Genomic DNA, 14286 nt, shown 5'->3' on the forward strand with positions numbered 1-14286 from the left:
TTCCTTTCTCTCCTGTTCTTGTCCTTCCCACGTCCCTTGTGTTCATACACTCACCTGGGGAACTGCAGAATTCCTGGCCTGTGACCCCGGCACCTTCACGAGAGAGGGTGAGAAGCAGACAGAGAATCTCTAATCATAAAGAGTTTGTATTGGGGACATGCTCACACTGACATGAAAGTAAATAACGGTAAGAAAGTCCAAGCAATAAGAAGCTCTAGCCCTGCAGTGAGATCCAGGCTGGCATGGGATCTTTATGCAGATCTGACTCCAGGATTGGGGCCTTAACACTCCCCTCCACATATCTTACAGTATCACACAGCGTACAGCGCTCAGAGCACTAAGTGACACACAGGGTCAGCCCATCCTGTCCATTCCCCAGCATGGCCAGAGAAGAATATTTGGGCCATTTCTCTCTCTCTCTCTCTCTCTCTCTTCCTCTCTCTCTCTCCATCCTATCACCATGGTGTCTAAGCTCCAAAGATTAATAAATTGAGTCCACTGTTACAGGTGGGCACCGAATCACAGAGCAATCTGGGGTCACAATGGGACTCAGTGGCAGAGCCCAAAATTCACCGCACATCTCTCCCGTGATGGGGTCACAGCCATGTGCAGCTACAGACTTAAAGGCTGGATGCTGAAAACCTCCATTTACTGAGTTAGAGCAATGAGCACCATGGCTTAGAGCTTGAAGATTTCACGTTCTACTTGCACAACAGTACAATGTTAATAATTGTTATTAGAATTATTAATTATGTTTGGTACCAAGGTTGCACCAGGAAATTCTTGCTTATTGTTCCAGAGGAGGAACCCTGTTGTATTTAAACTGAACAGAATTCAATTTTTTGAATATAATTTCAATGGATAATAAAAAAAGACTTATTTTTGTCTCATTAAATTATAGCAGTTGAAGAAAATTATGGGTGACAAATAATAAATATTTAATGACTGTCAGTACTGAGATTCAAAAAATGAAAGCTTAAGACCCAATGGACCCAAAATATACTGACCAAATATCTTAAATCAAATTCAGTAACGTCTCAAGCAGAACTTCTCTTACTTTGCCTAGACATTTCCATTATTACCGATGGAACTAAGTATATATGTATTAGTTTTTCTGTGTGTACAGTGAAATTGACATGTAGTGGCATGTACAGATAAAAATCTAATCCTTCTAAGCCTAGTCACAATAAAAAGACAGTCGCTGCCCAGAAGAGACTATAGTTTATTTAAGTGACACAATTTTAATCTCTGGGCCTTCACATAGTAAAACACATGCATAACATTACTCATAGGAGTAGCCCTGTTATCTTTAATGAGATTACTCACAAGAGGGATGTTATGTATGTACAGAAGTGATAACAGGTACAGGTACTCAGTAGTTGGAGGGTGTTTCCCCTCCAAACTAGTAAAGACAGGATTCCTTCCTGGGGCTATGTCTACACCACAAGATTTTTGCACAAGATCTCTTCTGCAAAATGCTTCTTGAGCAAAAACCCTGCAGTATAGACAAAAGTACCCTGGGATACGGCCTGCAGTGTACCCTGGGATATGGCCATATGGAAAGCATGACATTTTAAACTTTATCAATTTCAGCAGAAATGTCATTGTAACAATTTTTTTCAAACTGAGAAATACAGCTTCTTCCCTTCTTGTCTCTCTATAAAACAATTAAACATCCTTGTAATAATAATTAGGGGAAGGCTCTTTGCAAAGTCTTTTGATGTAGAATATTCCCAGATTTCATTTCAGTATCAGAATCTTTCTGCTGGAGATCAGCACCCGTATCCGCATTATACAGATAGAGAAATGAAAGGTGGTTGAAAAATTAGGGAAAAGGAGGCTGGGAAAATAAACAAACCTTTTTGTCTGAATTTTTCCCATTTATTTTCAAAGTTTAAAACAGTCTCAACATTTTGACCCCTTCTAAAGACATTGTTTCTGCAGACTTGATTATTACATTTTCCCACAATGGATGATAGGAAAGAAGGTACAGTCAATGCACATGTGACAGGTCTCAATGAGGATAATAGTGGCAAGACACTGTAAGGAATGTAACAAAGTCTGGATAGCTATAAGGAGGGATTATAAAGTCTCCAGTAGTGTTTGAGGGTTTGACCAGAAATCAGTTGCAGTCAGTAGAAAAAACTCTCCTTGACATCAATAATCTGGTTGTTAAAAAAAAAAAAAAAAAAAAAAAAAAACACCTTTAATAAAAGAGAATCCTCCTTCCCTGGTAATTCCTTGGAAAACTCAGCCCATTGAGCATCGAATATTTTCCAGTAATTCTACACATTAATACTGGCATTTCAGAACATCAGAATTTGAAAGTTCAGTAATTTTTGTAAATGTGTTATTAGTATTTTCAGTGGCCGTAACAGCTAGGCGCCCCTGTTATAAACCAGATCCCCATTGTGCTAGAGACCGTGTACACATAGAACAGACAATTGGAGCCTGCCTCAATGAGTTTACAATGTGAATTAACTCAGGCCCTCTCATTTTCAAATGGTTAAAATGCAATAGGAAATGAGTGTCTGAATTGCTACATTGCTTGCAGTGTCCATTATACTATGATGCCTTCACAAGGGTATTATATGGGATGAAGTTACAAACATTGGAAGAAGAATAAAAATCATATCAGACACGGTAGGAAAACACGTGCCATGAATTTATATCCAGCTTTTCAATCGCCAGTTCAATCTGAGATGAACTGGCCATCCAGCTCTCAGTGAAATAGCCAGGTGTCGTCACCGTTTAACCTGCTCAATATTTTTAATGTAATTCTGACCCCAGGCCAGTCCCTACGTCCCCTCTTCCCAGCAGAACCATAAACCTCCCTCTTTCTCTGCTCCCTACAGCCCAGAGATATACCCCCTCCCCTCCCTGAGCTTCTGGGAAGGGAGCTCTCCCCAAACTTACAGAGCAGCCACAGCAGGATCATGGGGACCAGGAGCCAGTGACCGAGCCAGGGGACGCTGCAGCAGCATCTGGACCTCGGAGGAAAACCCTGGCGGCTCTGTGTCTCCGGTCCCCTCCTCCCCAGGGGAGCAGAAGAGGAACCGGTAGGTTGTGGTCTCTTGTCGCATGTCTGGGAGCAACCTGACGTGTGTGTGGCCAGAGGTGCGAGTGGAAACACTATGCACCATTCCCCCTCCCCCGCACCGCAGGGCCAGACTCTCTGAGGATGCCGTGCGCTGGTATCTGATGTACATTTTGCAGCACACACACACTACTAGCCACAGGCCATTGCTGGTCCCACTCACTGGGCGCCAACATGTCCCCCCCATCTGAGGCCAATGCTCTCCGTGTCTCCAGAGGGGACTCCCGGCTCACACCGGAGCAGTGAATTACACCAATAGTGTGAAATCCACAGAGGTTCAGTATCACACGCTGGGGCACATCCCAGGTGTTCCAGGATTCCAGTTCTAATACAAAACTTCCGGTCTCTGCACAGCACTCCCCAGCAGCGGGGCATTGAATGGTTTCAGGAAAGTCCTGGCCACGCCCCCATTCCCAAGCCACACCCCCATCCAAGAGTAGGGGGACACAAGAGGCAGGGATCAGCTGAGCAGAGGAATGTCCAAGCTCTACCCCCTTTCCCACCCCACACTGCAATGCCAGCAGCTGGGTTGGGGATAGACCAGGCATCTCCATGGACGAACTGTCCCCCTCTGCATAGGAGAGACCTTGCTTTGGGGGTAACAGGGGCAGTGTTCAGTGTCTCCCTTCCCCCGGCAGGAGATGGGCTGGCTCAGAGAACCTTTACCAGGGTCTCATGGCATCGGCAATGACTGGGCCAAGGTGCAGGAGGAGGGGCCGCTCGCCCAGCCACCCAGCCCTGCTGAGAATGTAGCACAGGGACCATCCTCGAGGTAAAAGTGAGCGTGGCAGATGGCCGATGTGAAGGTCTCCGCCTCACGGAAGATGCATGTCTCTGGATCTGCATTGCTGTGCACACGGCTGCTCGGGGCTGCTCGTGCAGCCGATCCATGGGGATGAGGTCGGTGAGGGGAGAGGATCCAGCCCTGAAAACAGGATCTTATTATGAAGAGAGCACATGCAGGGAGGGGGCCTGTGGCTGCGTCTCTGGGTCTATATCTAGCACAAACAGGTCAGGTCTTCACATGTGGCGGCACCACAGCACCATCTATTTTAGTTACAGGCAGCTCCTATTTCGGCCCTCGCCTCCATCTCCTCTTGCTTGTTACATTTATGAAACATCTTTACAATGTGCCTTGGTGTTGGGTTTCCTGAGGGGTGTTTGCACAGCCGGGCCCCACAAAGCCTGGAGGATGAGGACAGAAGGGGCCGTTGTTTTCCTTGCCTGATGCTCTGCATCACCCAGGCCTGAGGATCTCGCCCACTGACCCCCGCATCCCACCCACAGCTTTGTCGCACAGAAGCTCACACTAGATAACCACAGTGGTCCCAAATGGCCTTGCAATCTAGGTATCTATAAGTCAGAACCAGAGATATTGACTCTGAATGGAAGGCAGGCACGCCCAGTTAGATATGTGCAAGACAGCGTGGGAAACAGTGTGCAAAAGATTTGGGGATCATGGTGGGTTATCAGTGGAGCATGAGCGCGCAGTGGGATGCTGTGGTCACAAGCACTAATGTGATCCCAAGATGCATAAAGAGGGGATTATTGGGTAGCACTAACGGGGTTATTAAACCTCCATGTTTGGCCGTGCTGTGATGCCTGCTGGAATCCTGTGCCCAGTTCTGGCATCCACAGTTGAAAAAGGATGTTGATAAGTTGGAATGAGGACAGAGAAAAGCCTCAATATTCATGGAAAAATTAGCCAATTTGCCCTATTGTTACCTTACCCTGATTTTATGTAAACCTGGCCGAAGGACCAGCAAGGGAACAATATTCAGCAAGTTCTCCAGCAAGTGTAGAGCTGACAGCCTATACCAGTCACTGCATAGCCACCGATACTGGCAGCTGGAGAACGATATGCTCTAGCTATCAGCGGGGGTGGGAAGGGGCTTTTGGAGCTTTCACTTTCCCCAGAGTCAAGAAGAGAATCAGGGATTTATAAGCAGCTACCCCTCTCTGCAGCATGTACTATAAATGGGGCACAGCAAGCGGTGTGGCCATAACAGATCCTCTAAATCCTATTAGCTAATATGATCCTAACATTTTGATTAAAGATGTTTCTTATTGAAAATTAGGATTTTAACTAAAAAATGTTCATGAAAACTTTTGATTTATCAGTACAAGCAGCGAAGACTGAAAAATCAATTTTTTTTCAACCATAAACCAAAATATTTTGATTCATGGCACTTTTGGTGGATGATCTAACTTCATTTCCTTGTCACCATCCCTCCTCTATAGATCTGTCTCTCAATCTAACTACATCTTCTAAGAGTTTCATGATACAACATCACCCCTCACCACGAGAAGGAAGCATGGTGCATTATGTGAGATGTCTTACCAGACATCCGAGCACATAGAGAAGCATGAAAAACCTGCACATCAGCTTCCATAAGGCACCACTGAAATGATTACAGATCAAAATATTTTGATTTTCAATTTTTTTCCCCAAAAGTAAAAATATTCTTGAAATAAAATATTGATAAAAAAAGGCATTTTCTTTTTTGACTTCAAAATTTTACACATTAAAATTAATTTCAGCCAGATAATCCAAAACCTAAATGTTATCACACACAAATTTTAATTCTTTTCAGTTAAGTCTTTTTAGAACTTGGAAGATTTTGTTGAAAAATGTCTAGCTTTAGTTGCCCATTTTTATTTTTTTTAAAAAGCATACCATGGGACAGTAGAATCCTCTTCAACTTAACAAAGCGAACAGAGCGAATACAATCCCCACTTCATCACAGAGACCCACTTGAATGACGTATTATCAGGTGGGAGATCGCTGGAACGCTGGCCACTGAGGGGTATTTCCTATCACCCTCCCCCAGGGAGGCCTGTATAAATCCAAGCTCTGGGGCCAGATCTTCAGCCAGTATAAATCAACACAGATCCACCCTTTTCTCTGTACCAATGTATAGCTGCTGGGGATATCAGCCATTGAATCCAATTGAATGACATCAATTTACACCAGCAGGGGATCTGGTCCCACTGATACCAATGGAGCCATGTGGACTGACATCAGCTGGTCCTCTCCCATTGATTCTCCTAGCCAGATTATGCCCCTTTTGAGCTATACATGTGGGAGTCCTATGTGTGCTCAGAGCTCTTTCAGTGGCACTGCCCTGCACCGTGGAACCCCTGGGGGCTTATTCATGAGAGGAGGGACACCTGGACTAACCAAAATGCAAACAGAATGTTTAGGAAATGTTCAAGTTAATGGGTTTGTGTGTTTATTTTCACCCGGAAACATCAATACATTTTGAGAATTCACAATTTTGATGGAAAAAAATGTTCTGCCTCCTTTTGGTCGCTTCATCTGGCCCCAGTTTCCCAGATGTCTCCTACCCAGTGGTTAGTGGCTGAGGCTGCCCCTTGCCATCCTTGGTCTGTGAGCTCTTCATGGAGAGACTGCTGTTCCCAGGATACCCTGTAACTGCCAAATCTCAGTGGGGCCTGGCTTCTCTACGTCCCAGTTTTATTTTCCTCTTGCGTATGGCCTAACTCATGAGGTCAGTTTTAGAGGGGAGATTCACAGATCTAGCAAGGCCAGAAGCTAGTCGGATTTGCTGCAGAACACAGGCCAGAGTCCCACCATGTGAGTCCCCTTCAGAGCAAGTGAATATTTTTCTCAAAGAGCCCTTTTCCAACAGGCTGTGCAGACCAGTGGTTAAGTGCGCAGAGTGACAAATTTGAGTCTCTTCATGCTCGCTCATTGGAGGCTGATGAGTATGTCCAGCTCACTAGATTTCTTGTGTTGGCTGATAGTTCTGAAGTTCGCAGGTTAGAAGCTAGAAAGTTAGAAGTCGTAATAATTTTCCCACTAAACTTTTGTTTGTCCAAAAATTGTATGAAAAGGTTTTGCGAAAAAAGTGTCTGCTTTTCTCTGACATTTTCAGTTCTTTCTTGGAAAACCACAAGGGCTATGTCTAGACTGCAGGCTTCTTTCGAAAGAGGCTCTTTTGAAAGCATCTTTCGAAAGAACCTCTTTCGAAAGAGAGCGTCTAGACTGCACGGAGAAATTTCGAAAAAGCGGCTTGCTTTTTCGAAAGAAAGCATCCAGTGAGTCTGGATGCTCTCTTTTGAAGAAGCCCTATTTACATTGAAGAACGCCTTCTTTCCAAAGAGGAACTTTCGAAAGAAGGCGTTCTTCCTCGTAAATTGAGGTTTACCGCCATCAAAAGAAAAGCCGCGTTCTTTCGAATTAATTTCGAAAGAACGCGGCTTGAGTCTGGACGCAGGGGAAGTTTTTTCGGGAAAAGGCTACTTTTCCCGAAAAAACCCCTGAGTCTGGACACAGCCAAGCATGAGCCAAAAAGAAAAACAATCAACCAAATAAAATAGCACAAAATATTTTGGTTGTCAGCTGCTTGCAGCCAAAATTTAGTGTTCCTCTGCAGTTTTTGTCTTCCACCCAGCCCCTTTTTTTAGTTGCCAGAAAAATTAGTTGGGGTGGGGGGCAGAGAAGGACCCGTGTACTGAAAAGGGAGTGGGGTCCATTGAATTAGACCAGGGGACCTGGGAGTCGGGACTTCCGGGTTTCATGGGGCTGTTCATAAATGATGTAATGTTTTGCAGGGAGAGTCTTTAATGCTGCATGTTTATTTCAGGTTACAAAGCGGGGAGAGGGCTTTGAAAAGCACCAAAAAATTATGTGATTTAGGGACAGTCCCTAACTCTAGCTATGGGCCGTGCAGGGTATTGGGGGTCTGGTGATGAGAGCGGGAGGGGGGAGGGAGGAGTCAGGACTCCTGGGTTCTACCCCCAGTTCTGGGAGGGGTGTGAGCCCCAGAGGCCTGAGGTGCAAGCTCAGAGCTAAGGTCTCTGGCTGGGGCGAGAGGCGTCTGTCCAGGACCAGAGCCCAGGGGTTCAATGGGAGGGGGGCAGCCAGAGCTCACAAGAGACTCAGACAAGTCCCGAACCGGGACCCCAGAGGGGGAGGGGCGGGGCAGAACAAACAGTCTGAGGAGAAGGGCAGTGGGGCTCTGGTCCCATCTAGAGGGGAGAGGGGAGCCCAGCTGGGAGCCAGCCCGGCCCTAACCCCAGCCCTGGGGCGGCAGCTGGGTGGGGTCAGAAATGTCCTGGGAGGTTCCCCAGAAAACCCACGGCCTGGCCCTAGGCAGGGGATCAGCGAGTTCCCCTCCTCCACTCTCAGGAGCAGGCAGCAGTGATGAGGAGCTGCCTAGGTCCAGGAAGAGGAAACTGACAGCAGGGTGGAGGCTTTAAACATGCCCCAACTGGGGAGCAGGCAGAAATACAGAAAGGGGAGAGGCTGCTGCTCCCTGTTATTGCCAGGCTGCTGGGCTGTGCAGAATCCTTGTCTGTGGGGCCTGCTCCTGGCCAGACTGCAGCCCCGGCTGGCTTTGCTCTGGGCCTGGGATTAGTGTCCCACGAGGAAGTTTGTGGGGCCTGTGGGGAGTGTAGGGTTCATGGCTCGGCAGACCTCCATTGTTCATCTCGCGGGGAGCTGAAGAACTGAGCACACGAGACGGAACCACCACTGCACAAATTCACATTGCAGGTTTATTACAGTGGGAATAAACACGCTGACATCTGCCCCCATGTGTATAAAATTCCAGATAAAAGAGAGCAGCAGAGTTCGGGAGGCTAAGGGAAATGCAGGCGGACAGCACTGACATGCTGGAGAACAGGAAGGATTGCCAACTGTCTAATTGTGCAAACCCAAGGACCCTTGCCCTGCCTCCCCTTCTCTGAGCTCCACCCTAATTCACTCCAACACCCCTCCTCCCACCCAGTCTTCCCTCATTTTCACCAGGCCCATGCAGGGAGCAGAGGAGGGGGGCGTTTGGGTGTGGGGTTCATGCTGTATGAGGGTGATGGGGTGCAGAGTGCAGGCTCTGGATGGAACAGGGGGCTGGGATGCAGGCAGGAGGGGGTTTTGGTGTGTGAGCTCTGGGAGGGAGTGTGGGTAAAGGATAAAGCTTCTAAACCAAGAGAAGAGGGAGGATTGTGGAAAGTGGTGCAGGGTTTTGTCTGTGGGCGCAAGTTTGGGTGCAGGCTCTGGGCTGGGCCAGGAGGTTTGGGTGCAGAAGAGGGAGAAAAGAGCCTCAGGTGGTTCCCGAATGCTAAAAGAACATCCCTCTGGCAGGTATGGGTCTCCGTCTTAGCGCCATTGCCACACCAGACTGTTAGCACCTAGAATCTCCCAGTTTGGCTAAAGTGGTCTCCAGGTGACAAAGCGTGATTCCAGGAAACTCCCATTGAAGTTTTAAGGCTACTCAGTGATTAGGCCACTGGCTCTTCAGTGCCCGCCATTTCAGAGTCAGTGCAGACAGAAGTTCAGGCTGGGACACTTGTTTCTGAAGCCGAAGCGTTAGCTGGGCCTGCCACGGGCTTTGCCTACGACGGCGTATGTTGAGGTCCTGCTTTCCTGCGTCCGAGGAAGCTTTAAAACAAAAATAAAATCTTGTTACTCTTATGCTAACCCCAAAACCGCAACAGGGATTAACACTACAACAGACTAGCTCTCTGAAGGGATCTAAAACAAAACAGCTTCTCCTCCCTGTTTGTGAGCAGCAGGTCAAGCTGCACATGGCCCCTGGTGTGTTCCTTCAGCACTTGTACCAGGACATTTTTGGAGAATGTTGGGGATAATTTTGGAAAATATATGAGAAGCAGAGGTGGGTGACAACATAGGAAGCAGTGATCCTAAAATGGTAGATTCAGGATGCTGACCAAAGGAAGAAAGAAGAGCAGCAAAATACACACTCTGGATTTCAGAAAAGTAGACTTTGACTCCCTCAGGGTATATCTCCGCTTGCTCCCTATCTTGAGATAGAGATGCAAATGTAGTGTACTGAAATTGCTAATGAAGCGGGGATTTAAATATCTTGTACTTCATTAGCAAGATCTCGCCCTGCCTGCTAGTTGGAATCACAGCTGTTTCAAACCAGGAAGTGAGTGCCATGACCTGTTAGTTTGAAGCAAAGCTCTTGGTTCGAACTAATGTTACTACTCAAAAAATGAGCGTGCACTTCCTGTTTGAAACCGGAAAGGTGGATCCATTTTATTTAATTTTTGCACAATTTGCCTTTGCAATTTTTCATCAGAATTCTCCACCAACTTTATTAAAATCATTATATATTTTTGGTGAAAAGCCAATTTTGAGGAAACAATTTCAACAATCACTTTGAAATAAATCTTCAACCAACTTTTGCAAGCCAAATTGAAAATTTCAGAAGAATCATGCAATTTTGGAAAAAAATTCATTGTAGGGAAAAAAAGCTCATTTTTCTCCAAAAAAAATATTTTTTTCTTTAAAAATGTTCAGCCTGCTCAACGCAGAGGCAGGAGCAGGCAGAGATGGAAAACTGGGCTGAAGGAGAGAAAAATCTCACCCATTACAAGGGTGGTTAGAAGCGATAGTTGCAGTGGCAGACATTCTAGGCAGGAATGAGGAACGTTATCCTGCAGGACGGCAGACAAGGTGAACATAGCGATCCCGTCTGCATTACACTCTCTGAGACAGCTCCCAAAGCCCAGCCAGGCAGAGAGGAATGCCGATCCCTGCTCACACCCCTAGTGCTGGCCTCAGTCCAGCACTGGACAGTGTCTCATGGCACAAATTCCCGCTGGGATGGAGCAAATCCTGAGCCTGAAATTCTCAGTCAGGATTCAACTGACACTGAAACTTACCCGGGCTGCACCAAACTCACTGAGGGCGGCATCTGTGGAGAGAGCAGAGAGCAGGCGCGTAAGAGCTGCTCCAGGGGGAGCCCTCCCGCCCCCGGAGATTTGCCTATGTTTGATTTAGATGTTCAAACATAACACATCCTAGTACTGACCCACAACATCAAAACACAGCCTCAGACTATTCACTGGGGGTGTCTGTTCACACTGGCTCTCGGTCGAGCACCCACTGTCCTGCTGAACATGAGAAATTACCCTTCAGGGCCTGACCGGTTCTTTCAATGGACACGTTTCACCAGGGTGGTTTGTTCTAGCTGCGCTGGGTTTGAAATGGAAACTGCGGTGAAGTAAACACAGCGACAGCCTGAGACAGCCCAAAATAAGCTAGCACTGGGGCCGTGGGACCACATCTGGGTTTCACTGAGGTGTCAGTTCTAACTGTGTCACGGCAGCAGCCAGGGTATGAGGGGGAGCTGAGATGTGGACCCCAATTATTTTTGTTTAACATGGCTGTGGGGGGAACTACAGAGCACAGCAGGTCGGGCCCCACAGGGCCAAGTGCTGGAAGTTAGTGTAAGGCACAGGGGAAGTTGCTGGCTTGTGATATACAGGAGCTCAGACACAGGTAAGGAGCCTTTTTTGGGTGGGGGCTGCTGACCCACAGAAAAATCAGTCAGTGGCCACACACACACAAGTGAGAGATGGAAAAACAAAACTAAAAAAAACCCTCCGTGATGTGTCCTGTGACTGTGAAAGAGAAAGACGCTCCCCACATTCCCCTGGCACACCAGAGTCTAGGAGGGCCCCAGCTAGTAGATTTTGTGTGTCCAGTCCCACAGTGAAGTGACAGGGGGACTGGAGCACCAGCGTGAGCTCTTCAATGCTGGGGGGAAGCTCTGAGTTTCAGGGGCCGGATCCAGGCAAGCTGGGGACCGCATCTAACCCCTGGGCCTTAGCGTCCCCTCCCCTGTACTAGATGGTCAGAAGGGTTCCTGATAGTCTGTGAATTACAGCACAAGGTCCCCTTAGGCCCCTTTCAGCCCTCCAGCTCTCTGATCCTATCACCTCCCCTTCCCAAAGGGCAGCCCTTCCTGCTCGTCAGGCCCTGGATAGTGAATTAGGATCAGTGGAAGGACAGGTAGATCAGACACAGGCAGGACCAGGAAGCCAGGCATGAGCTCTGTGCAAGGGGAGCATGTCAGGGTATCACCGCTCAGACGTACAGCTTTGGGGACATCAGCAGGGGACCATGGCTCGGTGGTTTTTGTGTCTGTTCCTTGTTGCACCCCATTCTCACTCAGCTTGGTTTATTTTCCCCTTGGCTGTGTCTACACTGGGCCACTTACTCCAGAAAAGCAGCTGCTTTTCCGGAACAACCTGCAGGCTGTCTACATTGGCCCCTTGAATTTCCAGAAAAGCATTGACGATCTACTGTAAGAAATCAGCTGCTTTTCCAGAAAAACTATGCTGCTCCCACTCAGGCAAAAGTCCTTTTTCCGGAAAACTTTTCCGGAAAAGGGCCAGTGTAGACAGCCCAGTAGTCTTTTCCGGAAAAAAACCCCGATCGCGAAAATGACGATCGGGGCTTTTTTCCGGAAAAGCGCGTCTACATTGGCCACGGACGCTTTTCCGGAAAAGCATCCTGCTAATGTAGACGCTCTTTTTCCGGAAATACTTATAACGGAAAACTGTTCTGTTTTAAGCATTTCTGGAAAAGGGTGCCAGTGTAGATGTAGCCCTTGTCATCAAACCCTTTGGCCCAGATCCTCAAAAGTATTGAGATTCCAGACTGCCGCTGGCCTGCAGTTAGGAGTCAAACAACTTCTGATGCCTGGGATTATCAACTCGTAGGGCTAGAGACTCTTTTTCGACTCTGTCTGTACAGTACCTCGTGTGCCATTCTCCAGGCTTGGAGGACACCAGGCCTTACCCACACACAAGCAGGAAGGGGAAAGTACAGGTCCTTACATTGGATGTGCTCCTCTGTGGGTGTGTTCTCCGTGCTGTGATTTGGGAGCTCTTCCCTGTGGAAAGTAAATATCAGTGTGAAACATGTCAGTGTGGTGGGGCATTGTGCAGAGTTTGTGGTGCATACGCTGCTGCTGGGCGCTGTGTGATGCACGAGCCTCCCTTCCCTGCAGCTGTGTCTCAGCCTGCATTAGACACTGACAGCAAGAGAGGCCGGGCAATCCCACGGGATCCTCAGGGGATCTCCCGCTGTCCACCCCTCTCCCACTCTCCAGGGAACATTCCAGGGTGGCTGAGAACTTAGTTCCCATCCCACCCCATCCTTCCCCCCCACCTCCGCATCACCCCCGGGGACACTTGCAGACTCAGCACCCCAGGCGAAGGTCCCCTCCTCCCTACCTTAGATGCCTCCATTTCACTATGACTGAAAGAAAAATGAAGGAAATTACAGTTAGCAGCATCTCAGTCCCTCCCTGCACCACTGAAGGATTGTTTTGCAATGCTGTGACCAGGGGCTGCTCTGTACTATGGTTACCATGGGCATTTCAGAGCCGCCCAAGGGATCTGGAGACCCGGTTGCCAAGTTAGACTATGCAAATCCCTTAGACAACTTAGGCAATCATGGGCTTAATGTACCTCCATGGAATAGCCCCTGGAGCTATGCAGGCTTCCGGCTCTGCAAGCAGCTGCCTCCTATGTGACGTGTCCATCCCTCCACAGGAGCCTAGGACTGGGATGTTACTTCCCAAAGTGCCTATGGGATTAGGGAGCTCTCACCCCACTGTCAGCTCAGGGCACTTCAGCTCCTACTTTCCTTAGAAGTTTTTGTAGAAGCCACTACGCATTTGGGGCAGCATCTCTGAATGCCCCAGAGACACCATGCCACATAAGTCCCATTGAAAGCCACTGAATGTAGGCTTCTTATGTGGGCTCACTGGAACATGGTCCCCTTGGTCTCCCCTGACAGGCGCTCACCGCCTGTGGCTCAGGTCCTCGTCACCTACCTTTCTTCACCAGCAGGTAGATCAGTGGCGCCAGACACAGGACAGAGAGCCCAACGATTCCTCCAATGACCGCAGATCCCAATGGCCCTTGTGGGAAATCAGACCAGTGTCAACAACCCTGCAGGGGCTGGGGCTGCAGAGTTCATGCTGCAGGTCTCCCTGCACCGGGGGTCATGCTGACAGGGACACTTCTGGGCTCTGTCTAGGACAGTCCCTGCCTGGGTGGACTCACAGCCTGTCTGTGCCCCAGCTTCTGACAGCAAAGCCACTGCCACACAGCCAGGGAGTGACAGAGACCTGGGAGCAGCCATGCCTGAGGAGAGCGAGGGTACGTCAGAGACACGGGGCGCACTCAGCACAGAGTGGACAGGGAGAAACCAACACACTGGTTTACAGGGACTTGGAGAACTCCACAGCAGGGACTGTTGTTCCCAGAGCCAGTGCCCTCCTGGGCTATTCTCCAGAAGGGGCAGACCGAGGAGAGAGAGGGGCTAGGAACCGCTGCCTGGAATAGGGGAGTGTGTGGATATGGGAGCAGGAATTCTGGATGTGACTCCAAACAACACA

General features: G+C 48.4%; 1 long non-coding RNA gene across 1 annotated transcript; it reads right to left on the reverse strand.

Annotated features, from left to right (window-relative positions):
* Positions 1-7964: 7964 nt before the first annotated feature.
* Positions 7965-13918, reverse strand: LOC142823806 (uncharacterized). The gene is made up of 5 exons (XR_016347158.1): positions 13720-13918; positions 13115-13139; positions 12716-12771; positions 10754-10785; positions 7965-9503 (listed from the first exon to the last, which is right to left on the reverse strand). It is a non-coding gene; the product is annotated as an uncharacterized LOC142823806 (long non-coding RNA).
* Positions 13919-14286: the final 368 nt, after the last annotated feature.

The sequence above is a fragment of the Pelodiscus sinensis genome, chromosome 18 (assembly GCF_052426305.1).
Source record: "Pelodiscus sinensis isolate ZL-2025 chromosome 18, ASM5242630v1, whole genome shotgun sequence".
Lineage (NCBI taxonomy): Eukaryota > Metazoa > Chordata > Testudines > Trionychidae > Pelodiscus > Pelodiscus sinensis.